This window comes from Phalacrocorax aristotelis, chromosome Z (genome assembly GCF_949628215.1).
Source record: "Phalacrocorax aristotelis chromosome Z, bGulAri2.1, whole genome shotgun sequence".
NCBI lineage: Eukaryota > Metazoa > Chordata > Aves > Suliformes > Phalacrocoracidae > Phalacrocorax > Phalacrocorax aristotelis.
Genome location: NC_134311.1, coordinates 55,416,250 through 55,440,445, shown reverse-complemented (window position 1 = coordinate 55,440,445; position 24,196 = coordinate 55,416,250). Strand labels below are relative to the sequence as shown.

The following is a 24,196-nucleotide window of genomic DNA, read 5'->3' as shown; positions in this document are numbered from 1 at the left end:
AACATACTTTCCCCAACTATTGTACTAGTTTTTCAGGATTTTGTACTTGTTCAGAGGTGAAGTTCCAAAACACTGGAGGTGTCCACCATCCTAGGTATTTGCCCATGCTATCCCACATACCCTGCTACTCATAAACATCAAGCCTTGGGGCAGATCTCTGGATTATATTCTTAAATTGCTTTCTAACCTTAGACAAAACCAAAACAATCATGAAATCATAGAATCATAGAATCGTTAAGGTTGGAAAAGACCCTTAAGATCATCAAGTCCAGCCACTAACCTATCACTGCCAAGTCCACCACTAAACCATATCCTCAAGCACCACATCTACTCTTCTTTTAAATACTTCCAGGGATGGAGACTCCACCACCTCCCTGGGCACCCTGTTCCAATGCCTGACAACCCTTTTGGTGAAGAAGTTTTTCCTAATTTCCAACCTAAACTTCCCCTGGTGCAGCTTGAGGCCATTTCCTCTTGTCCTATTGCTTGTTACCAGGGAGAAGAGACTGACCCCCACCTCACTACAACCTCCTTTCAGGTAGTGGTAGAGAGCAATAAGGTCTCCCCTCAGTCTCCTCTTCTCCAGGCTAAGCAACCCCAGCTCCCTCAGCTGCTCCTCATATGACTTGTTCTCTAGACCCTTCACCAACTTTGTTGCCCTTCTTTGGACACGCTCCAGCACCTCAATGTCCTTCTTGTAGTGAGGGGCCCAAAACTGAACACAATATTCAAGGTGTGGCCTCACCAGTGCCAAGTACAGGGGCACTATCACTGCCCTGCTCCTGCTGGCCACACTAGTCCTGATACAAGCCAGGATGCCATTGGCCTTCTTGGCCACCTGGGCACACTGCTGGCTCATGTTCAGCCAGCTGTTGAACAACACCCCCAGGTCCTTCTCTGCTGGGCAGCTCTCCAGCCACTCTTCGTCAAGCCTGTAGCGTTGCATGGGGTTGTTGTGACCCAAGTGGAGGACCCAGTGCTTAGCCTTGTTGAATCTCATACCGTTGGCTCCGGCCCAGTGATCCAGCCTGTCCAGGTCCCTCTGTAGGGCCTTCCTGCCCTCCAGCAGATTGGCACTTCCACCCAGCTTGGTGTTATCTGCAAACTTACTGAGGGTGCACTTGATCCCCTCATCCAGATCATCAATGAAGATATTGAACAGGACCAGCCCCAACACTGAGCCCTGGGGAACACCACTCATGACTGGCCACCAACTGGATTTGACTCCATTCACCACCACTCTCTTGGCTCAGCCACCCAGCCAGTTTTTAACCCAGCGCAGAGTGCACTTGTCCAAGCCGTGAGCAGCCAGCTTCTCCAGGAGAATGCTGTGGGAGACAGTGTCAAAGGCCTTACTAAAGTCCAAGTAGACAACGTCCACAGCCTTCCCCTCATCCACTAAGCAGGTCACCTTATCATAGAAGGAGACCAGGTTAGTGAGGCACTACTTATGAAAGGACCCCCCTTTCATAAACCCATGCTGGCTGAGCCCAGTCCCCTGGTTGTCCCGCATATGCTGCGTAATGGTATTCAGGATGATCTGCTCCATGACCTTTCCCAGCACTGAGGTCCAAGAACTACCAATAAGTATATCTTAACTATCCAAGGATGTTCAAGATACAAAAAAGTTGTTGTAATGAAGGAGGAGACATCATAGAAGAAGGTAGCAAAGGTGCCATTCTGTATTTCCCCCATATAAAACCTCTCAGAGGATAAGCTATAATTGCTAATTGTCTCCATGAGATGGTACCTGAAGTACAGTAATGGCTTCAATATAAAACCCACATATCCAATAAAGCTGAAGACTAGGGTTTGAATAACAGATCTCCTAGGCAAAACATCGCTAACCAGTGCAGCACAGCAGACTACACAAACCAACAGCAATCTTTAACATGTACTGCAAAAATAAGAGCATGGTGTAGATCACATAAACTGATATTGAGGACAGATGAGTCAATGTTGTGACCAGCAACTGTTATTACCTCAGACCCTTTGAGCCCCACCTTGGGTGCCAAAAGAGACTGTTGTGGTTTTGTCCCAGCCAGCAATTCAGCCCCACATAGCCGCTCGCCCACTCCACTGCCAGCAGGATGGGGGATAGAATCAGAAGGGTAAAAGTGAGAAAGTTTGGGGGTTGAGAAAACTTGGGAGGTGGGGATGCTACAGGGGTTGCTTCTATGAGAAGTTGCTAGAAGCTGCCCCCATATCTGACAGAGTCAATGCCAGCTGGGGCCAAGATGGAGCTGCCGCTGGCCAAGGTGGTGGTAGCACTTGTGGGATAACATGTTTAAGAAGGGGAAAAAAACTCTGCTGTGGAAAAGAAGCCAGGAGTAAGGAGTGAGAATAAGTGAGAGGAACAACTCTGCAGACACCAAGGTCAGTGAAGAAGGAAGGGAGGAGGTGCTCCAGGTGCCAGAGCTCCAGGTGAAGACCACGGTGAGGCAGGCTGTCCCCCTGCAGCCCATGGAGGTCCACAGTGGAGCAGATATCCACCTGCAGCCCGTGAAGCACCCCACACCAGAGTGGGTGGATGTGCGCAAAGGAGGCTGTCACCCCATGGGAAGCCCATGCTGGAGCAGGCTCCTGGCAGGACCTGGAACCCCATGGAGAGAGGGGCCCATGCAGGAGGAGTAGGTTTGCTGGCAGGACTTGCAACCCCACGGGGGACCCACACTGGAGCAGTCTGTTCCATGGAAAGGACCCACACTGGAGGACTTCTTGAAGAACTGCAGCCCGTGGGGAGGACTCCCATTGGAGAAGCTTGTGAAGGACTGTCTCCCATGGGAGGGACCCCACACTGGAGCAAAGGAAGAGTGTGAGGAGTCCTCCCCCTGAGGAGGAAGGAGCGGCAGAGACAATGTGAGATGGACTGGCTGCAACCCCTATTCCCCGTCCCTCTGTACCACTTGGGGGGAAGAGTTAGAGAAATCGGGAGTGAAGTTGAGCCCAGGAAGAAGAGAGGAGTAGGGGGAAGGTGTTTTAAGATTTAGTTTTTATTTCATATTATCCTACTCTGATTTGACTGGTAATAAATTAAATTAATTTCCCCAAGATGACTCTGTTTTGCCCATGACAGTAACTGCTGAGTGATATCTCCCTGTCCTCACCTTGACCCATGAGCCTTTTATTGTATTTTCTCTCCCCTGTCCAGCTGAGGGAAGCAATACAGCAGCTTGGTGGGCACCTGGTGTCCAGCCAGGGTCAACTCACCACAGTGGCATGGATTGGTTTGTTTCGAGTTTGTTATCCCACTAGTGCTAGAAAGCAATGAAGAAAATGAACAAACAAAGCATTCCCTGATAATTATTTTAATATAGAATCATATTATTGCTATATCTCATTAGGCTGGTTATACAAAAATGCAAATTTAAGATGGGGAATGTAATCCCTGAATTAAAGCAATATTTACACGTTAGATTTAATTCACTGCATTAAGTCTGCAGAAATGGACCTGAGGGTCTAGGTGGATAACAGACCAAACACGAACCTACAGAGTGCCCTGTCCCCCGCGACACATGCATCATGTACTGAGTTGCATTAGCAGGAGTGCTGCCTGCTGGCTGAAGGGAGTTTTTTCCCTCTATCTGTGTACCCACACCTAGACTACCACGTCCTATTTTGCCCCCTTCATCACCACCACAATCTAAAAAAGACAATGAGAAACTGATTAGAGGCCTGGGATGCATGATATACAAGGAAAGGAATCTATGTTTGCTCAGCCTCACCTGCTCTACCATCTAATGAGGGATTATAAAGACAATGGAGTCAGGCTCTTTTCAGAGGTAAAGAACAAAAAGAGTAAACAGCTGCAAGCTGCAGCAAGGGAAATTCCAGCCAGTTCCAAGGAAGAAATTCTTCACATTGAGGCTGGAACGGCTGCACACAGGAACTCTAGGGTCCCCAGCCTTGGAGGTATTCAAAACTCAAGGCTCTGAGCTACCTAAGTCCAGGTCTCCGACTAGAAGACTTCCAGAGGTCCTTCCTCACCTAAAGTAGTCTACCATTCTAATACACGCTTTTAAAAAACATTCTATTGTCCCATATTAAACAAAGAGCTCATTTTTATAAATTAAAATTAAGTGTCAAGTGTTGAATATGACAGTGTACAAATATATCTTTCACAGGATAACTTTAAAGGTTCAGAATCCAGTCTGGAAAACTAGAGAGAGAGTTAGGGACACCTCAGCAGACTCTGGAAAATAGGTGGCATATACACACCCAATTAAATGGTTAGCTAAAATTGATTAAACCACTATAGCCATTAAGAGAAAAGGATAACAGTCTTCTGTTTTCATACAAATTTCATCTTGGAGAAGCATTTGGCAAATAGGTCAGAGCTGAGCAGTAATTAAATATGGATCAGGTATTTGTCATGTCCCTGTCACGTGCCATAAAAATGCCAACGTTTTTATGATTTTGCTCTAGTTCAAAAGGTCTGATCTCTAGTGATTTTGAAATGCAAAAAAAAGTCACTTTGGTGAAGGTGCATGCTAGTTTTGCTCTGTTTTGAAAAGGAAACCTAGATGGCATATAGCTTTTATGTTTCTTGTTGCAAAATATTTAGGATATACAGGAAATATATAACAAATCCTTTAGACTATAAGTGTTAAAAAGCACAAGAATTTGCTTTTAGATGAGTACCTTAGGCAAACAAAACAGGCAGGGTATTTAATAATTTTCTCTTCTCTGCTTTGAAACAGTAGCAACTGAAGCACAGAAATGTTAGGTCACTTGCCCAACTTGACATTGGCAGGTAACAAAATAGGTCTTAAAATTAATATTTGGTGTTTTCAATGCATTGCTCTTTGAACTGTAGATCATTTCTTCCTTGTGTATTTCTATAAACTTGCTACCTCTGAGACAAAACAACACCAAAAAACCCAAACTCAGAATAGAAATCTGCCTACCTACAGAAGTAAATGCTGTACACGTCGGGACAGATCATTATGCAGAATAAAGGAATAACATAGTTGATAAGAAATGTACTTGCACGTAAGTAGTAACAATGACTTTCAAAGTCTGTGACATGGAAATTCATCAATGGGGGAACTCTGCTATAACCAAGAATGACAAGAACAACATTCATAGAGAGCTGTAATAAAAACAGCCTGATAACATGCAGATAACATGTACCTTGGCAAAATGTATTTTCAGAGCTTTCAAAACAGATTTATAAATAGCAAGAAAATTTTCCTGCATATTTAATTAGGAATTAAATTTAAAAGTGTTATATAGTTTTACTTTATTTTTCATTCTGAAATAAGTAAAAGATCATTATCTTTCTTAAAACATCTTTGCATCTCATATAAAAGAGGAAGGATATTAATGAACAGATTATTGTATTTTAAAAGTAGCCTGCAAACCTAAATTCTTGAACATTTTTTATACAAGTACAAACAAGGCTGCTAGGTTCCTTCTTGCAAACAAAGTGATTTGGTTTTACTTCCACTTCAGCTTTTCTCCATTATTCATAAAGAACAAGGTACTTTCTAAATTATTTGGCTGAAAAAACTGTAGTGTGTATATTCCAGATGATGTACACCAATCTTTTCTACTTCATCCTGTTTCTTTAGGGTTTTTCTAGGACTGCCTTCTACACCATGCCAGATATAGTGTTTTTACTGGAAACTTTTGATCATAGTAACATGTCCCCCTGCTTCAGACGTAACTTTGCTATTAAAGGTTATGGAACATGATATCTAAATAAAGCACTCGTTCTGCTGCATTAAAAATAGTGATTCTGCACACTCATAAAGTCTTACCTCTCCCTGGAGGAAAATCTAACAGTTTCAGGTGGAAATTACATTTTTCACAATTAAGGCTGACTCATTGTCTTCCAGGCCTTAACTGGGTAAGAAAGGAAATCATGGGTGCTCTAACCTCCCCAAATACCTGTGCTACAGCTAAAAATCTGATTGCATTTTTTTTAAGGCTACACTGACTTATAATTGTAAAATTTGTTTACATAATTTTATTCCACATTGGAAAACAAAGACGTCTTAAAGATTCCCATAAACTCAGGTTTTAGCCATATTCAAAATGCGTCATTTGCTGGCAACACATTTAATTAGGTCTCTTCAGTTTGTTAACCTGAATGACAGTATTACTGCAAGTTGCACAGTGCACATGTGCCTTAGACATTCAGTTTTTCGGCAAGTGTAAGAAAACTTCAGCCCTAAAGTAAATAAATCCAAGTGGCTACAGGTGCATGGCTTCCGTTAAATCACACATTTAACATTTTAGCATCTATATTTTATCTGGTTCGCTAAAATTCATAAGCCTTTATTTCATGGATTTGATAACATAGATGAGAAGAGAGTCCAGAAAGAGACTTAAATAATGGACCAATAAATGGAGTCTGTACTGAAAACACAGCAGTCCCCAGTTTTTCAGATTTTGCAGCTTAGACCTCTGACAAAATGGGATTTATGTGCATCTCAGAGTGCATTACACTGTCTGAGCATTACCTCAGTGTGTCTTTCTTCCCCTGGGTAGAATATGTAGAGGTAGATAGCACAACTGAACAAACACTTTGAACTTTGTCACTAAAAGCACAGAATAGGTAGAAAAATGTAGAGCTGGTGAACAGTTTTTTCAATTTCAGTAAGCTTCCTGCAGCTTTTTTTTGGAAAACAACCTACTTCCTAACCTGAAAAAATGTTCTGTACCCTGTGTTTGACTCTGCACAGCAACAAGGTGCAGTGAGCTGAAACATCTGAGAAATAAATTCTGCCATATGAAACCAGTTTTACTTTATTTGAAAGCAGAATGACACATCAGCTTTCTTTTTATCAGTGTGTGCTTTATGGACATGGACTGTTCTCAAGTTCACTGAGATCCTCAGTCTTCCCACTTATTCTTAGCCTAATTCTTAGTCTGGTTCTTAAAACACTTGACAACCAACACTGAAGTTGACCATCTTCCTACAGGTTCCTGCTTTGAAATTATTTTCCCTTCTTCTCTTGGAGAGTTTTAATTTACTGTCAGGGCCCCGAGTGCCTCAACAGGACTTAATCAACCCTGACCAGCCTCACCTGGGACCCCTCCCAGGCACTCACATCCTCTGCCAAGGACTTGAGATCCCTTGAAGTTCAGACCCGGGCACCCCGACTCTGCTTGAGCTATATCATTGGTTACCTGTCTTCTATCCCCTGCTGCTCCTGAATCTCAGACTGAATTTCCCTGACTGATCTTTGACGTAACACTAACTCACCTTGTCTGATAAGTACCAGACTGTTGATGAAAAGCTGTTACCCTCACCACCTCTGCATACCCTACCTGGGGACCATGCTCTGTTAGCAAACACACTGCCCTGCCTACACTGTGGTCCCCCTCAGCTTCTCCCTTCTCTTCCCTCCTGGAGCAATCTTGTGGTTGCTGCTCCCTGGTAGCTCTCACAAAGGCTGAAGCCTGAGCATAAATAAAGCTCCTGGACCAGCAGGAAGAACGTACATGTGCAAGGGGTCCAGGTGAGGCTCTTCAGGGCAAACAAGGTCTGCTGGGACACTTGACATCCTCACAGAGACTGAGGATATGTGCCTGAGTTGCAGACTACCCTAGGACTGTGAATACTCACTAAAAACAGACAGCAAGGCTGAAATTCTCTACACCTAGCTACTTACATCCACTGGAAAATCTGAAGGCATGTCTAAACTCCAAAAGGTTGAAAACTGCTTTATGCATGCAGAACAGTATACCCAAAACTATGAAGCTTGTCGCGGCCAAAACTACCATTACCATTGGTAACAGCCAGAGAAAGACACACATTGGAAAATGTGGCACTATTTTTCATTACCAATCACTGATTATAGCTGTTATCAGAACGGCTAGTAGAAAGCTCACTTTTGGCATATGTAGCAAGTCTAGTCTATAAACAGATGTTGGCTTTGTACTCCCTTCTGGTGAAATGTGCGGAAAACACTGCATTTTAGCATCAAGCTTCTGTTATCTGTGACCTCATTTTTCTGTTCTGCTATACAAAACAGCCACGCACTCTTCAAGTCTGAAGAGGCTGTTTGCAAGGGACATTAACGATGAACTTTTGGGACTGGATTAGAATTAATTAAAATGCTCATACTGAAGCCAGTAGGGTTTGGAATGAAGATGTACCGCCTTTTATGGAGCTATCATCTTCAGCAGTTTACTAGGAGTGCATGCTAAAAACATGTAAGAAAAAACCCAAAATTCTGCACAACTTTTAATATTAACCAGGTTTATGAATTTATAGAAATTCATCATTTTTACATCATGGGTAAATATGCAAGGAGAAGATGTCAGTGAAAGAAACTCTTGAAAGGGCGGAAGGCCGAAAGAACAGGATCTTTGTGATGATGATGTTCTTGGGGGCCATGGGTTTGATTTCCTGTTCTGCCACTCAGATAGCATATTAGAAATATTATCAAAGCAGGATTTATTCTATCACATATAAAGACAGGAGCAGGAGCAATTAGACATTTTCTGGAGGGGATGGTGTCAAAAGTCTTAAGCTGGTTGAGTCTTAGGTTTGGAGCACACTAAGAGAAACTGTTAACCTCACAGCTCTGAAAGGAAGATGACATACTACTGCTGCCAGTTGCTGAGACTCAATGTATGAATTCCTCTCCTTTCTTAATCCACCTTAAAAGCGTTTTCATTGAAAGGAGCTGGAATAAAACCATGGGAAAAAAGTCAAAATTATTCTTTGCAGATTGAAAAATGAGCAATAGTTGCTCAATAATGAAGAAAAATCCCTGCTTCGTATTGTATGCCTTCCTGCTAAAAGAAGTATTGTTTTTAATAGTGATGTGGACTGTAGCACTTAGGAGCTATGCAGCCATATTAATAGTTTTCTTCTAACCGCCAAGGTTCAATATAATTGGATAAACCAAACCATTAAGAGAGAGAGTACACAGCAGCTTTATTTAATTTTTCATGTTACCTCCATATTTTAAAAGCTGGAATATCAACTGTGTTTAGAACTCTTAATATGACAGTCAGGAAAGCAAAAAACCTGTCAAGAATACATGTTACAAGATTAAAAGTATCTGGTAATTTCCTGAAGTCTAACCTGAGTCTGGCTCAATTCCTAAACACCATATATACACCAAGAGGTAAGAATTAACTCTCTCTCTACATATCGCTCTTATCACTCTCTACAACTGCTTGAAAGGAGGTTGTAGTGAGGAGGGCATTGGTCTCTTCTCCCAAGTTACTAGTGACAGCACGAGAGGAAATGGCCTTAAACTGCATGAGGAGAGGTTTAGATTGGATATTAGGAAAAAATTTCTTACTGAAAGAGTGGTCAGGCATTGGAAAGGCTGCCCAGGGAAGTGGTGCAGTCACCATCCTTGGAGGTGTTCAAAACTGTGTAGACATGGCACTTCAGAGCATGGTTTAGGAGACATGATAGTGTTGGGTTGACAGTTGGACTTGATGATCTTAGAGATCTTTTCCAACCTTAGTGATTCTATGATTCTAAGTTTTTCACCAACTTAGGTTTATCTTTGCTAGACTTACAGCAACAATGTTCTTGCATTCTGACACTGCAAAGACCAATACGGTACCATCCTAGCCCAGCTGTGTTCTGAAGTAATTTCTCTTGATTTTCTGTCCTCAACTTATTAATCATTATCCCTATTTTGCACTTTGGGTATTTACTGACATTATCCTTGGAAAAAAACCAACCCTGGCTCTTCAGCAGGGAATCGAGTACAAAAGCCCGCATAGTGGTACCATGTTCACATGCGCTTTTTGTGTAACTGAAGATTTGCTATTATTAGTGAATCAGGGAAGCAATGCCACATCAATAACATCCCGATTGCCACGGACAGGGTAGACCATCCCCTTATTGGCACCTCAATTACACACACTCACAAAGCACATTGAAGGACCACTATTCACACTTGGCAGGCTCCTCCATTCAGTTCTCATCTACCCTCATTCTTGGGCAGCAAACTATTTAAATGTTCCATATTACTAATGTGCAATTATATGCATTTCTAGTTTTTTCTTTTCAGACTTGGCCCATTATGATAACTTTTCTTATTCAAAAGAAATATTAAGACTCCCCTTACCCACCCACAGCAGGGAGGTGCGGGGGTGGTGGCAGGGGGGCTGGGTCTGGATGACTCATATTAGATAATATTTTTGATTAAAGGACAGAAAATTATCTGTATGCCACCAGTGCCAGCTGACTAATGAGGGAAGTTGGTGTTATGCTCCAGACAGGTCTCTTGCCTATTCTGTGGCTGGGGGAGGCTGAAGAGAGTACAAGAATAAACCATCATTTGTAAAACACAGTACCCAAGCTCTAAAAGTAATTTTCCTTTTCTAGAAAGAAAAAAAAAAAGATAAAAACAACCAGATGTCATAAATGTTTAAATTTAACAAGCAAAGCAATTTTAGAGATTCTAAATTCTTTAGAGAATTTAAAGAATTTAGAGCCTCTAAATTAGATTCTAAAAAAGAATCTAAATAAAGAAATTATTGCTTCATCAGCCAGTTAGCTCTCGCTTATAGCTTACAATTAGCTTTTTAAAAACGTCACATTGTGGTGGCCTCAGGCTATACAACACATTGATTAAGTTCCTAGTTCCTTCAATGTATGTATCAGCTTTCATTGGAAATACTTTTGCAGCGTGTATAGCTGGTGCAATGTTCAGTGTTTGCGCCCCTAGAGCAAGGGACATTAAGGAAAGGCAGTTTTTAATTTAATCCAAAATTTCACAGGAATTTGAATCAGCAGATCTTCTCTGTCCACTGCATGTGCTCTTCCTCTCCTGACTCCTCCACAGCTTTTAGTGGTAGAGTTCACATGCAAGTAGCCCTTGCATTCTATATTTTTATAGCACTGTTAAACAAGCAGGTAACAGGTTTTCTTAACTGTATTTTTAACACTTAATTGGATCTTTTTTAAAACCTCTACATGTTTACAGAGCCCTGTGAAGTACAGCAACAGTTCCCTTTGTATCAACTCCATTTCAGTCATGCCATACACTTTCTCAAAAAGTTTTATTGAATTAAAATAGCTTCCTAATTAAAAATGCACATTAGTAAAATATTAAAGACCAAAGGCATCACAGAATTATTACTTCCACTGGTTTAAAATATTAAATAAGATTTAAGTTAATATTTTAACAAAAGTCATAGTTCAAGGAAAATTCCTGGCAGAATACTTCTGCTCTTAGAAATTAGTCTTCCCAGTCACAGGAGTGGAGGCTGGCAGTGTATTGGAATCTGTGTTTCGCTCCTGTTACCAGATATTGAAATACAGACGTACATAGCAGCTTCCATTTACTTCATGTATAAAAGGTACAATGTGAAACAATTTCTCTCAACTAGGAAAAAAATCATTTTTACCTAATAACCAGAAATAAAATGGACCCAAAAGCACATTACACATTTAATAAAGAATCATCAGCATTTGACTGAAAAAGTTTTTATCGGTAATTCAGTTCCATTTCCTACCTGTCTCCTGGCAGGGACCTACACTGTCAACAAATGCTTATTTGTAACAAGATTTCCACTTTATCAGCCAAGTGGTCTTATTCTGCAAGAATTTATGCCCTTGAGTAAAATAATTCATATAAACAACCCTATTGCAATAAGTTAGATTATATATATCTATATAAAAATATTTATAAGAACAGTAATGTATTCCTCTACCCTCCTCTGGGATAGGAGCTAAGTGCACAGACTACAGGAAAGCACTCCTATAAGTCGCCCAGCATGGAGGGGGCAATGTGGGGGGAACAATCTCCACTAGACATTTTTTAGGAATGACATTTCTGTGTTTTGAATTCTCACAATCTAATTCTGTACAACACTGGCCATAGAGCTAGTAAGAGGGAATATTGGTGAAAATGAAATAGTGCATTTGACTGCATTATTTCTAAGATAAATCATATGAGAAAATCTCAAGGAAAATATGCCAAAGCTCTTGGGCCCCTACAAGTCAGCAAAAACTCAGCAGCCCAGCATACAAAAACCCTTACGCATTCCCATGAAAAGAGAAGAATTAACTCTGCCTGTCAGATCTGAACTTGGATACTGCAGGCAAACTTTGTATCTCAGAGCAAGTACTAGCACAAAACAGCTTAGACTGGTAAAAAATGCCCTACAGCCTCTATGTTTTCTGATCCCATGTGAGACTTATTCAACGTATTATTTCAGCCGTAGAATAACTGTATTTAACTATGAAGTGCAGTAACTTTTACTCAGATCCTTTCTGTGTACTCCAAAGAACAATTCCCTAGGAAGAGAAAAGTGGTTGGAAAGTCAAATTATGGCCAGCTATGAGCTGACACTATGACCTACTGCATCCCCATAAATAACTAACTAAATGATTCAGCAGTTCTACAATTTGGCCTTTTAAAAATAGAACAAATAACCTCATTTATCAGCTAAACCAATTTTTTCATTAGGGTAATTAGCTTGATTTTACCTCTCAGTCTGTGCCAGTACAAGAATTTCTAGCCAAATAAGAGAGATTTTATAGAATGCAGTTTAACAGGATGAAGTATTTTGCTGTTAGTAATCAAATTCCCTCTCAGATGGTAAATTCTTCACTCTTATGTGTACAACTTCTGAATTTGTAAGCAATTGTAAAAAGAGGCCCTGATCGTGACCAGATACTATACTAACATGAGTAGAAGGGCTCACAGGAGAGGAAGACTGAATTCTATGATTTATAAACATTCAGTAGTAGATGTTCTTTATACCAGTAGTCCCTCATATCAGTAGAATTTAGAATAATGAAGGTGTGAAGGGATTTCTGGGGGTCTTCTACTCCAGTCTCCTGCTGAAAGGCGAGTTGCCCAGGGCCATGTCTAGGCAAGTTTTGAGCATCTCCAAGGACAGAGATGCCACAACATTCCTGTGTACCTACTCTAGTACTTCATCACCCACACAATGAAGAATCCCTTCTTTCTATCTTGTTCAAATTTCCATTCCCTTTCCTGACTCCATCTCCTGTCTAATCACTCATCAGATGATAAAAGACAGCAATTAGATCCCTCCACCTTCCTTTGGCCTTCTCTTCCCAGCTGAGCAAACCCACACCCTCTCCTTATGCACTGTGTACCCCAATCATCTGTTAGACTGTCTGTGTCCTTCTTCACTGGGTAGAGACTGTCGTTGTTCTATTCTGAAAGACTGCACATGGACCAAGTACTAGCGAGGCCTAGAACATTTAGCAAACATTTTCCTTCTATCCCTACCAGAATAACACACGACCCTTAAAACACCAAGTGGGATGGTTCAGGTCACACCCGTGAGTTTATATATTTCAGCATATATACACAACAAAATTACTCTTTGGTGATATCTACAAGAAATATTTACTTTGGAGAACAGTCATACCACAAAAAGGTTGAAAGAAGTTGATTTGCAATAGTTTCCCAAATACTGGAAAATAGATTTTTTCTTCCTCTGGACTATGGAGCAGTTTACATGACAAGAAAAACAAATTCCCATTTGTTACTATAATATAGAAATTAGCAAGCAATTTTTGAAGTGAAAATTTGTTCTTCTCAGCGACACCCAATTTTCCCGGAAAAACAGTTTCCCCATCTACTAAATGATTAAGTAGAACGGCAGCAGAGTGTCATTCTACTTAATCATTTTATATAGCTGGTCATAGCAAGGAATCTTCTATATTGTTCTCCAAGACCACATGAATGATGAACACTCACTCAATACTGAAAAAAAAAAATATTTGAAATTAATTCTGGGACTTTTGGTAGTTTTCTGCCATGAAACTAGCTGGAATGAAGCTGAAACTCTAAAATTGAGAAGGAAGATGATACTTAATATTTTTAAGTTATTATGAAGTCAAAGAAAGTTTGTCATTCTATGTGGGAGAGCAAACACCACACAGGATGTAAATCAGTCATCTTCCTAGGCATGAGGGTGAGCCAGATATGAGAAATAAGCATTACTCAAACGTTTTATGAATTTCAATCTCACAAAGGTATTTGAGAAATATTTACTGAATTTTCACAAATCAAAGTACACCAATATTTTCTAAAGTGATTGATAAGCCAAAGAATGTCTTTGATACAGTAGAAGAAAGCACACTGAATGGGTTACTCTTGAGCTGGTCCTTAGTAACTTCAGTCTAAAGATGTCTCAGATAAATTCTCAGTATTTTTAGTGCTTTGCTTTTATTGGTTGTTCCAGTTTTGTAATCAAAACTGTAATGCTATTTTATAACAGTAAAGAAGATCATTGTTTTAACCATTTAACAAACATGAACTGAAAGAGAATTTCCAGTAGTCTCTTTATTTCTACAAAGGAAGCTAGTCCAAAACAAGCAGCATTCCAGATAAAACTGCCTTGAGGAGGTAAGGTGTCCAGTACCAAAGCATTACAGTTGCTTCTAGACTAATGAGTAGTGCCACATCTTGAAGGCTACATTCTCCATGGACAGACATGATCATGGACAGACAGTGGAGAGCCAAGCCATAACTCCAGCAAATACTATATGAGATGTTTGTTTTGTTCATTTTGATTTTAGCTGTTGAGGTTCTTAAGGTAGGAGCAGGTTTTGCTTTGTGCCGTATAGGACCCAATAAATTATGGTCTTTGACAAGAACTCATTTTAGCCAATTAACACCCATTTTCTAAACATCCATTTGCTAAAATGAGTTTGCACAATTCGTAAGTGGATTTTTCTTCCTCTGCCTTGTAGTTTTTCTGACCAAATACACAGAACCACCCTGAAAGCATTATCTGTTAATGGTCTGGGAGCTTGCTATTGTTTGGTTGTTCAAGGTATACAAGGATTGATAATAATTTTTTTTAATACAGGTATCTACTGCATTCAACTAGAATATGTCTTCCAGTGACAGAATTTCCAGAATTTCCACGGCCTCTGAAAGTCAGGCCATGATACTTATGGTCATAAATATGGGCCTGAATGCTTCTGTTTAGAAGTGCTGTTTAGAAATTCTGTTTAAGGAGTGCGTCTATGGAGTAGAAGATGGCTCAGATCCTTAGCACCACATACTAAGCGAAACCTTTAAGAGATTTACAATGAATAAGTGCTTGGAATCTCCCATGTTCAGATATGAAATGAACATGGAATTTTATTTGAAGAAACAAAAAGCAGACAAAATTGAATTCATTTTAGCAGACAACTGCTAGATGTTCCTACATGGCATTGAACACTTATTCACCTTTTTGTGTTTTCTAGGAAAAGTATCCTTATTTCTCCATGTCTAAGTTATTTCTTTTTTTCTTTTCAGGACTTCATTTGAAGACAAGAAGCCGACTGGAAAGGAATTAGCATTCCAGCTACATGAACCAAAAAAAATTTCAGAGACTAACATACAAGGCTTTTCTGGTTTTCCGAATAAGTGGGTTGAATTTTTGCTGCATCAGTCTTGGCCTACTCAACTTGGAAAGCACTAAGCAATATAATAAACTTAAGAATCTATTTGATAGTTTAGAACACCAAAGAGTGCACTTCAAGCGTACACTTGCTGTTGCCTACAGGGACTAGCCCCTCAACAGGCAAATGTAGTGACCTAAACTTATTTAGAAATCTGAATGCTGTACACTTACAGGAGATGTGTATCAGTCAGAGTGTGATTTGATATTTTTCTGTTCTTTACACAGTAAGTACGTTTGTACATTTACAAAACCAAATAACATTCCTCATTCACATTGTGTATACTAACATCTGAAAACTGGAATACTGAAAAACATTTATTCCTCTGACTACTCATTCCGTATAGATGTAACACTATATGGAAAAGCTTTGCTCTGAATTTAACGTGTAAATAGTCAATCAAAATATGCAACTGATAGGAGCAACACTTCATAAATTGTAATGAGGCTAGATGAGACCATGATGACAAATGGAACTAAAGGGATGCCATCAACTAAAACAACACTCTTTTTTAAAAAGTGTTTGAAAGTGATTGCAGATATACCACTGATTTTTTTACCAGTTTTTGTGACATTACTACCACAACATGCATAGCTTTGGTTTTTCATGGTCTCCTCTCTCCTGTTTTTACTTCAGATCCATGTGAGTGCACAACCCTTCTAAGTTACAACATATGTGGGGAAATCTGTGAGAGCAGCTAGATATGAAATAGTGTACACTGCATAAAATACATGGGAAAAGGCTTTTAATTCCTTTAAAAGTAATTTTTCCTTTGGTCATTTTCAACTTTAGTCCTTCCAGGCATCATAAACAACTACAAAAGGATTAAAAGGTACATATAGAAAATACAGTTTTTTCTCTATAAAGCTGAAGGTATGCCTTTATAGCCTTTATAAGGTTTTATAAGGTAGGTATACACCCACAAAGAAGATGTGATTTTTTTACTTACAGTATTGACAGACACATCCATCTGAATTTTTCCATGCTAATGAACATGACAATATCTGCCAAGGCTACACACGTAGGTTCTATTCAAATACAAATTTTAGATATCTCCGGATACTTGGAATCTTAGAAGGTACACATTTTCTCATCAAATGCTTGTTTATTTATAAATGTCGTTAAGACTAGTTAAAATAAAAGAGAAAATATCAGAGAAAAAATATCAATGACTTTTCTCCAACAAAACCTCTAGACTGACAGATTCTGAGCCAAATTCCCATCAAATGCAATTCCATCCACCTCATTTGAGTATCAGTGGGGTGTACTGGGACCTAAACTAGTGAATATATGTATGTATGTAGATCTGTAATAATCTGTGGTGTACCTCCTCTCACAACTGAGGTGAAGCCACCTGTGGAGGACATCTCTGTTAGCTGACATTTGAGCCCTGGCATAATACTTGATAGCTCAGTAGGACACTTATCTTCATGCCGTTTATAGACAGCCCTGTTTCAAAATATTTTACATGGATCATCACACTTCAAAAATCATGCACAGTAACATCTTTCTAAGACATAATGAGAAACGTTTTCTAAAACAAAAATCACGGCCTCTGGACCAATGCCATTATCATGGCAAAGGAACTCCATTTTAACTTGTGCTGCTATACACCACAGTGTACCCTGTGGTAATGAGGATAACCACATCCTGGGATACAACAGCAAGTGTTTTACCTGCAGTAATTATTCCCCTGTGCTTGTGAAGCTACATCTAGATTAGTATGTTGAATTTTGCCCCCTTTACCAACACAAAGAAATTCTTCATGATGAGGCCACTGAAGCAAGGGAATGGTTACACAGAGAACCTTTGGGGTCTTCACCCCTGGAGATATTCAAATTTTGACTGGGCAAGGCCCTGAGCAATCCAATTTAACTCTAAGAGTTGGCCCTGCTTTTAGAAGGGGACTAGATGAAATGACTTCAAGGAGTCCCTTCAAATGCAAATTATTCCATTGTTGTTTGGCATTGCAGTAGTGCTGCGCAGAAACTTTTTTGCAAGTTTTAAACTAGTTAGCTTTGAATGGAGGGCAATCTATCTGCATCACAGTCCACATTGTAGGATAACGTTAAGCATGTCTGTAGTTCGTTCAGAGCATCATACTGGTGTACTAGACTGCAATAGAAACTAGCCACTTTAAACAGCTTCATTATGTCTACAGTACACTGCAGTCAGCGATGAGATGGCATACTGAGGGAACGATAGACTCCATCTGCATCGCAGAGACTCCCACAAGCCTTAATACTCTTTTTTTTTTTTCTGAACAGATCACCCTTACAAGACTTCCAGTCACAGTTATGAGTTTGTTAGTTCTATGTTCTACATCGCTAAGTGCATTTTTCTCCTATACTCTCCCTATTGTCAGGACTTGATTTGTTTAACAAAGCTGAGAAGTGCTGCTCACAAGCTGAGAAAGAATGTTAAAAGGACAAGTGAATCCTTTGTCATTGGCAGTCTGTGCACCAGCTAACCATGAAGAGAGGCAGCACTGAGTCCTGCTTAGGAGAGGTGATGTCTAGACACCAAGAAAAATACTGTCCGAAAGCAAAAGCCACCATAAACTCCACAGCTATGTGCCAATATGAAAAGTAGAAGGCCAAAACATGTAAAATATTAACATTTGGTATCTTCACCTACTGCATTTTGATTTTGCTTCTTTTAACTTGTTGATGAAAACCAGTTTGAATGCAGCTTAGTAAAAACTGAGAACTTTGCTCTGTAAAATCAAGAACGCGCATTTTCTATACTCATACGAGACCATGGTAACACTTGGTCTTACCTTTCCTTTCAGCCTTGTTTACAAAGACACACCCCAATCATTCACAGATCCATAAATCCTCTCAAAATGCCCTAACAAGCCATCACTATAGGATCTTCCATAGTCTGTGCCAAACAATTCACTTTCCTAGCTTGAGAGTTAAAAAGGAAAATGGCAAATAATATCTGGTGCCTTCGTATCTGTACAAGAAAGCTATCAAGGGTGTGCTTCAGAGAGCTTACAACACGCTCAGGAAATGGAAAAATACTCTGTTGATCTTACCTTTATTTTCTGGTGCTTGGATATATTTTGTGATGAATTTTTCAAGTGTATTCCTTTTAATGAAAAGGAATATGTATTTTGTCACATTTTTATGGACAGCATGGATGTGAGACATACCATTAGCAGTCTGAGAAGCAGGATTTCAAGAATCCGCACAGATAAAAGAGAAACAACAAAAAGCAACATGTTAGAAAGCAGTGATTTCCAGCTGGAAGAGCTGCTCCAAGGAGCTTTCGGAGCAGTTCAGAGGACCGCTTAATTTGTAAGGCTATGGCAATGGCTGGGATTCCCAGATAAAAGCAAAATCTGCCATGGTCAGGGCAGGGGAGCAGCAGAGAAAGGGTGGAATACAGTTTGCAAAAAGAGCTTCTTGGGATTAGCACTGTGTACTCTTACAGAAAAGGAAGTTTATCTTCCAGTGCTATACGGCATGAAAATGGTGCCACTTAAAGACCCAGAGGTCCTATGAGATGCTATGAGCAAAGTCACCTCTCAGTTCCATGGTTACCTATATTTCTAAATAGCTTCCATAATGTATTTCACAAAGCTTTTCCCTATACAAAAACTCATATGATAATTAAAGGGAAAAAAATCCTGCAGGATGTTTTAATGCCGCTTCCAACCATATTCATTGTAACATGGATTTTCAGTCAAAAATGTAGATGTGCTTGTGAGACACAGACTACCATCCTAAAACAAAGCAAGTAACTGGACTCACACAGCCATGACCACAAAAACAACCTGCTGAGAAGGAGAGAGCCAGCTACAAGGATGCTGCTTTATCTTAAAAAAAATCTTGCTGCTGGCAAGGAGACACGAAGCTGCAGCAACACCATATTTTTCATGAGTCTCAGATCAATATAAAGCTATGTGCCTACCGTGCTGAAATAGCTACATTATGTAGTAGATGTCATTCATATTTTAAATATGATACATTTTTACTTGAATTAGAAATATTTGGATGGAATGCCCACGTAATCATGAAAGTCTTTGATGTTTTGTTGATGCATGACAAGTCTTACTGTCAGCTGCTGGTCAGCAGAAATGCAGACATAGGTAAGAATTCAGGACGTTGAATTCTTACCTATGAAAGGACATTACAATATCTTAATTGTATTACACTGTATTATACTTTATGCAATTTCATTGTTGTGTCTGCAACATTTAAACTTTTATTAGCCTCTCTGGGTGGGAAAATAACTGAGATTTTGAGCAACAGAGAAGGAAAGGACGTGCTCGGCATTGCTTTACCCCCTCTGTTTGGTTTTTTAATAAGAGGGCAATAGCTTCAATAATAATCATGCTAAAGAAATTTGCATTTGATTATATTAAATGCGCAGGTATTTATCTCTCACTGACATAAAAATGGTAATTTGGAACCAAACCTGACTACCATATCACAGATCAGCAACGTATATATTTACAGAAGAATAGGTGCTCTGCATATTTACAATGTCTCTAGAAGAACCACAAAGCAATACACAAAAATCAAAGATAAATTAAAAGCCTGTGAGGTTATGAACCAGTGTTTTATGGAAAAAAAGGTCCACAACGTTTTGTAACATAGTTACTCAAGAACATATTGCCTTTAACTTAAAACTGAGAGAGTTTGCTAATTGAAAAGAAAAAATTAACTACCTTTTTCTTCCTAGTGTCAATACCTTGAGCATACTTTCAATTAATTTTTCCATTTTACTGCTTACAAACACTTAAAAGAAGACCAGCTCTAAATCCAGTCCTCTGAATCATTTTTAAAAGGACTTTGTTCTGTTTTAAGAGGAAAATGTTATGCACTACATAATACGAGGCAGTGGCAGCAGCTGCGGGTTCCCTATCACAGGTTTGCAAACACATTTAATCTAATTGATGAGCTTTTGTTTAAACAAGCATTGATATGCATCCTGTGATGCATATGGGTTGCAAAGATTCACAGCAACATACAGCCCAAGTGATCTGCCTGTACTTCTATATGACTGAGAATGTGAAATACCTTCATTAATACTATTTTCATACAAAATCCCTAGATAATTATATAGCTGGATTCATTCTGGTTCCCACTGAATTCTACAATACAATTTACACTGATTTTAATGGGACAATGAGGACCACTGTGGATAAACATTTGTCCTCTGTGCTTTGGAACACGTAATTAAAAAAAATTAATTTGAAATCTGCCCTTACTGCGAGCAACTTATACAAGCTTATACACTCAGGTGCATATAAACTCAATTATAGGTTTCACACTGTCACCTGAGGTAACGCCATGTTTTGCAAACGTAATTGAATGCTTCATGTGATTTTCCTTTGTTGCAAACACCTTTCTTGCATGTCACCCAGAACTGAGAAAAAACCTAACACTTCTGCTTTACTATTATTAAAAATTAATTGGATTTCTCAAATATATAACCAGAAAACACTTGGTTTGATCTTATTTGGACAAATACAAATGTATCTTTCCAGAATGCAATGACATGTGATTTTACATCAAGTTGCCATCAGAGGAAGTCTATGTCTAGTCTGTACCACTGATATTCAGGGTCGTCGTTATTGAACAAGCAGTAGGAATACAGCTTCAGAAATAAAGGCATTACATTATTGTTTCTTCTTTTTCTTCAAGTATCATTTGGAGACTCAATGTGTGTCAATAATTTTAACTGACAGACTGCCTTTTTTTCTCAATATTTGGCCTACGCAAAGCTTTCCTCCAAATACAAATAAAAGCCTACTTAGAAGTTACTGTGACTACATATTAGTGAATTCTGCGTTTCTTTGGAATACAGAAAAGCAATGCTTTTCACTCTCACATTATGGAAGCAGATTAAAAAAAAAAAAAAGACCAAAAAGTAAGTTTTAATGTGTGTTATCATTCAGTAAAATTGCAGAAAATGGCTAGGTGAGAGGGAAAGAATGGGGTCTCTAGTTTACCACAGTGCCTAGTTCTCTATGAAAATGCCGAATAAATGTTTAATTACAGGGAAGACTATGAATATTGCACAAAACAGCGCAATGGTAGTTTTCATTCCCACAGGGGCCTCAATCCATGGAAAGAAAATCCACTGTGAAACTTCAATAATTCAGGAGGGCATACGACATAGTTAAAACAGGAGTCTTTCCCATAGGGAAATTGGAGGAAAACCACTTCAAATTACATATCATTTATAATTATTCTAATTTAAGAACTTTATTTGTTTTGGGTGTTGCTTTTCTATCCTAAAATTCTTTGTGGTTAATTGTAAATTCATCACAAAGTTCCTTCCAAAATCTCTCTACAGCTCTACTTCCAGTTCTATCTGCAATTGCCTCACAAAGCAGTAATTTTTGGCATAGTTTATGCCACCTCTACAGATCAATTCAGCATCTTCCTCTCTCTCCTAAGGCAGAAGTTGCTGTGAGCTCCCTGCACTGCAGTGCAATGCAGCCCAAGTACCAGCAGTACCAATTGTGTTTGTCTGAGTAGGTTTCCCTTGTGTGGTACTAACCTCTGCAATCCGCACCCCCCTCCATCAGAGATACACTCATCAGCCTCCTAACCCTTTACGGGAAGGAGAGCAGGATACTATCAATCACGGAGAAGCCTCTGGATGATCTCAGCATCTTTCGATGAGACGATATCCCTCCTCCCCGCCTATCTTTACATGCTTCTTCCTCATCTCTTCCTTCTCTCCTCGGCCCCCCCCCTTTCTGTACAGATGTGCCGTGGCCGCCCCAGCCAGCATGACTCAGCTCCCACCCTCGCCCCCCACTCGCACTGCACCCACAGTACTTTGCAGGATTAGGCTCCCAAGACTCATCAGTGATCTCCATGCTCAATTACCTCGTGTCACTGGCCGTCAGGTCCCTAGGGTGTCCTTCCTCCACTCAGGACTGCCAGACTAGCTCCTCTGCCTCTTTGCAACCCTTAGGCTCTTCTGCCTTGCAATCCTCTTTAAATTAGATGGGGGTTGCCTCAGAAAACCTCAGCATCTTGTGGCTCTTCCTAACCCTAGGACTTGAACATTGATTTCCCCACTCTTCTCTCTTCCCCATATACAGCCGGAGGCATCTTGGGATTTAATCCCCAAAGCACCAGGAAAGCAGTAACTTAGTGTGTTTTGACTGAGTCCTTTCCTGAAACTGTAAGGAAGGGAGTCCCCCCCTCCCCCTTATGGCTCATGAATGCTGAACTATTCTCCCAACATAGTCAAAGTGAGTTACGATCCTGGGAGGCAACCTACAGTGAGAAAAGCAACATAGTTTTCAAAAGCACTTACACTGATTATTTTCTTTATTTTTCTTTCTTTTTTTTTTTTTTTCTGTTCCCTTCTAAACACGTCTTAGAAAGTGTCGGTTCCCTAAGGAGCTGGAATATCGACACCCTTCCTGCATCTTTGGTTTTCCTCACCAACCTTACCGCTAGGAGATCTGCAAGCTTGTTTTCTTCAAACATCTGGAGCCTGCGAACCTCAAGCCCCCTGGTTTTTGCTCCCCTAGCGAGCAAAAGTTCTGCTAGCCTTAATATGCCAGTCAGCTTCAAAAGCAGAGATTAGACGCTCACACCGCCTCGGATCTGTGCAACCTGCTCCGTCTGTGCAGAACAGCGAGTGAGCTCTGGATAGGGCTGGAGTGACCAGCAATCGAGCAAAGACTGCTCCCGCTCACCGCCGGGATGCGAGGGAACCCCGCGCTCCCTGTAACGTATGAACCTGCCCCGAAGACAGCTCTCCCCCCTCCCCGGCGAGCAAACCCCCGATCAGTCCCGTGGAAAAGTTGAAGTCCTTTGCCGCCGCAAGCATGCAAAACAAACAAACAAACGAAAAAAAAACCAAACCCAAACAACAGAAAGCAAAGCTGGGGCGGAAAGTTGCCCAGGAACGGCAGGGGCCGCCTGGCAGCCCGGAGCATCACTTACCGGCGGGGCAGGCGGCGGAGAGGCGCGGCGGCCGGGCTGCGGGGCGACCCCGGGTCCCTCGGCTCCGCTGCCGCCCGCTCCCGGCGTGAGGCTGCGGGAGGGAGAGAGGAGCCTCCCCGGGGAGCCGCCAAGCGTGACGGACCAGAGGAGGGGCGGACCGGAGTGGCTGTGTGGGCTTCGCGTTGCGGTGGAGCCTGTGCTGCAGTGCCGGGAGAGAGAGGGGGAGCGGGCGGGCGAGGCGCGGAGGCGCAGCGCGGGGGGCGGCCGCGCCGGCAGTAATTGAAGGCGTGGGAGTGTGGGGAGGGCGATCCCCGCCGCCGGCAGCGGCCAGAGCCGGCGAGGGGGAGGCACGGACAGCCCCCCTCCCCTCCTCGGGCAAGGCTGGGAAGCCTCTGCAAAATAAACAAGCTCCTTTTTCCTGGTAGAAGGGGAAAAATAGTGACACCCACGCACACACTTTATTTCAGAAGGCAGTGCTCTCTGAGAGGTGGCAGTAGGCAAAAGAGTATGAAATAGCTTGTTTCAGGAAGGGTAGCAACAGGCCCTATGGCCACCCAAAGACCACTGCATCCTTCCTCCCTACTGTGCTCTCAAAGCGTGGGCCATGAGCACCTTGTAGCAACAGTGTGAAGCTGCCTGCACGCTACAAGCAAAGACTGCAAGGGAAGATCAGGGTGAGAAGAAGTGAAGTTGGTGTAGGAAGTCCCACAGGCGAGACTCCTTATCCTGAGTGGCAAAATTCCTGACTAGAAGAGTAAAGCATTAGAATGGATGGCCTTGAGTGATGGTGGAACCCCCATCATCCATGGCTTGTAAAGAAACATCAGAAAAACATGTTTAAAGATGATTGTTTTGTCTTGGGACAAGTGGATTAACTAGATTATCTTGTGAGGTCTTT

At 40.9% G+C, this 24,196-nt stretch overlaps 1 protein-coding gene across 1 annotated transcript in view; it reads right to left on the bottom strand.

The window, feature by feature from the left end:
- Positions 1-23,558, bottom strand: part of SV2C (synaptic vesicle glycoprotein 2C) — a 124,881-nt gene extending 101,323 nt beyond the window's left edge. Inside the window, exon 1 of the mRNA XM_075079238.1 lies at positions 23,299-23,558. The gene's annotated coding sequence lies outside the window, so the exon portion shown is untranslated. The remainder of the gene's footprint in view (positions 1-23,298) is intronic.
- Between the last annotated feature and the right edge of the window lie 638 nt (positions 23,559-24,196).